A 3,676-nucleotide genomic window follows, 5' to 3' on the forward strand; every position below is an offset into this window, starting at 1 on the left:
TAGCGGGTAGTGCGGAGCCGTAGGATCGGCCGCTGCGCTAGCGCCACAAGGGCGGGGGGCGACCGAAATACGACGGTTATTTTGAGAAGGCGCGCCTCCTCCGCGCTCCCTCGGCCCACGCCGCACCTCGCGCACCCTTCCCGATGATCCACAAAAACAAATAAAATATCAAATTGATAAGACAACTTAATTAATTACTATTGTCGCCAATGTAAACAAATAAAACTTTAAAAGGAAAAGTCAATAAGCAATTCAAAGTACTATAATGTCGCGCTAAGGGAACATTTTATTTCTTATTTATTTTTGTTTAAGAATTCCTTCTTGCGGAATTAAATAAAATTCCTGCTAAAATCCTCTTTAAATATATTTATATTTTGTCCAATATTTTAGAATCAGTTTGCACCTTTAACCTTATTTAATAACAGTTAAAAAGAAAAGTTAATTAAGTAAAGACTCTATTGTAAAACTGCTCTACATTTGAAAAACAAGCATTAAGTATTTATTAGCAAAATGATATCGGCCCATGTTGTGATTTAATTTAGTTTTCTTTTTTTTGCTATTTATTTTACTGAAACGGATTTTATAATAGGTAATTAATTAGGTGCATTTTTTGGGAATTAAATTATAATCATTTTATTTTTTGTTAATAATTCACTAATGATTATAAAAATAATAATAAAAACAACTTAAGTTTTCTTTTTCTTTATCCTTTTGCCGTATAAATCGCCCCGCAATCGAAAATATTAAATGATAATTACATACCTAATAAGTTAATAAAAAAAAAATAAAACTTGGTGCGAAAGTTAAAATATAAACTAAGCAACAGTTTTGATTATTGATCAAAATAATATATAAAATAGTTAGTACAGAGAGAATAAAACCTTTGTTGTGGCTTATACATTTCCTAATTCCTATCATTTATTCATCTAATATATATATTTTAGTATCTAAGTCTGTTTAGTTGTATTAAAGAGTAAAATAAATAAATAATATAACCAAAGATCTTGAATAACAAAGAAGCGTAGCGAAATTCAAAATCTTTGAATATAACTGAAATCATCTATTCACTATTTATTGATTCAACAGTTGTAAAAAAGACAAAACTATAACACTAGATTATAATAAATATAGACTAGCTTTTGCTTGCGGCTATCCGCGTCACAGTTGTCAGTTCAGAATTATTCTGAAAACACTCAAAAAAGTATTTTTTTCATCGGTTCAGAGGTGTTGAGGTGGTGTTGTATGTGTTTATCACAATATACAACGAAGAAGAAATATATATAAAATATATAAAAATGAATCGCAAAATGTGTTGGTATAACTCGCGCATAACTCGAGAACGGCTGAACCGATTTCGATTATTCTTTTTTTATTATATTCCTTGAAGTACGAGGATGGTTCTTATGTAGAGAAAACGTAAATATTATGTACCACGGGCGAAGCCGGGGCGGACCGCTAGTATAAAATATATATTATAGCATTTGATAGATTCTGTAAAAATTACATGATACCACACCACAAGAAATGTTCCAATAACTTGTCAATAAAACCTAAATAGGTATAAGTTTAATTAATCTTCCTTTTTTTACTATAAATTAATAGCTTAAAAATAATATATACAAATACATAATATTATCATAGCTATTATCTATAAATTCTATAATCTATCTTTATGCCAAATTTCATCCAGATCGGACTAGTTGTGTTTGCATCAATACAATACTTCCATCCACACAATTTCACAGATAAAAGGGAAATGCAATTCAAAAACACTGTCCTATATAAAACTGTGCGAAACAGTGAAAAAAACTTTCCTGGTCAAGGTAATCATCTTAAGGTATAATTAGTTTAAAAACCAGTGCGTGGCGGCCACGCACTAAGGTGTATAATGTTTTACGCTTCGGAGATATTTAATTGAGTACACGAATATAGTTTATCCAGCTTCCCAGATAAATTTAAATTTTTAATAAATAGGAAACTAGTTTTGATATATATATCTATCTAAAGAAAGATAGCACCATACTGACCATACTAGTATCTAATCTGTGACCATAGTTTATTTTTATTATGCACTAGCTGTTGCCCGCAGCTTCGCCTGCGTGGAAAAGTTAAATAAACATGATACAAATTTTCATCCCCTATTTATTCCCCTTGGGGGTAGAATTGATCAAAATCCTTTCTTAGGGGACGCCTCCGTCCTAACATCTACCTGCATGCCAAATTTCAGTTCGATCCGTCTAGTGGTTTGGGCTGTGCATTGATAGATCACTATATCAGTCACCTTTGAGTTTTATATACGAATATAGTGTAATCGACATCGACACGACAGGCTAACACAATACAATGTCCCTTGAGTGAGTAATAGCTAATAAAGGCTAATGTATGTTATATTTGCGTAGAAGAGGCAAATTTAGTCTACTTGTTACGATGAATCTGACGCAAATATCAAGTGTCTTATAGGTCAGTATTCTAGGCGTTACTCTCTTTTCTTTTGTTCCAATAATCTATTAAAATATTGAGCTAATTTTTAATACGTGCGTCAGATCTCCCTGAATCATTGTCGCAGAATTATCCACATAAGTAATCTGCAGAGCGGTCATCGTGACGCATATTTCGAGATATTTTAGTACTGCATTGCGAATTGCCGAGCGATGAGATGCATCACTTGTGATAACTGGATCATCCAACAGTTCTCCCATCATGAACGTGTCGTCGACACTGTAAACAAGATTATTCGATTCCGACTCAATCGGAATTCACATTAAAATTGTATCCACTGGCACAGGGTCAGCACCGCATTTTTGGCGCTGTTTTTACCCACTAATTTCATGGCTCGGTATTTACAATTAAATTGTAATGGCGATACTTCGATTGAACCGTGTATTGTTAACGATTACATTTGTTACATTACATTACGGAAATAATCCGTGATCCGTGTGCCAATGGAGAAGTATGACGAGATATTTGGCGACCTCCCAGCGCCCCACGACAAGGAGCATATGGGCAATAAATTATATTTTGTAATTAAAATAATTGTTGTAGCGTGACTCTCAAAAAATTTTACCGACACTAGCCGAGTGAAACTGGAGATGTATATTTTTGTTCCAGCGCAATTTTGGAGTGGGCGGCGCTAAGCATCTCAGGTGGAAACGAAATTACGTGAAGCAGCTGGGTACTATGCGAGGTGTATTAATATAAACCAGGCTATATTAAAACCAACGTGGATTCGCGAGTTCGCATCGTATTACATTGATTTTATTAGTTTTTAACTATTCTTACCTGTTAATACAATTCACCTGAAGTACCTACACTTTTCACGTAATTACTATAAAAAAAACTTAAAAGTCGTATCGGCGATAGACATACAACTATAATCGGAGGAACATAATAATTCCATCTAATACATAATATGATAGAGTTTTTCAAAAGGATGTTTATATAACACTTAGTACAACATAGGCAAAATGTGTTGGTAAGCGCTTAACTCGAGAACGGGTGGACCGCTTTCGATAATTCTTTTTTTATTATATTCCTTGAAGTACCAGGATGGTTCTTATGTAGAGAAAACATAAATATGTACCACGGGCGAAGCCGGGGCGGACCGCTAATAATTAATATAGTTAAAAAAAAATAATGTAGTGGGTCAAAATTAAGTCTAAAGAAGTCAGTAACATAT

This window comes from Colias eurytheme, chromosome 1 (genome assembly GCF_061535395.1).
Source record: "Colias eurytheme isolate Ceu_HAF_F1 chromosome 1, ilColEury1 Martin Lab GWU primary, whole genome shotgun sequence".
Lineage (NCBI taxonomy): Eukaryota > Metazoa > Arthropoda > Insecta > Lepidoptera > Pieridae > Colias > Colias eurytheme.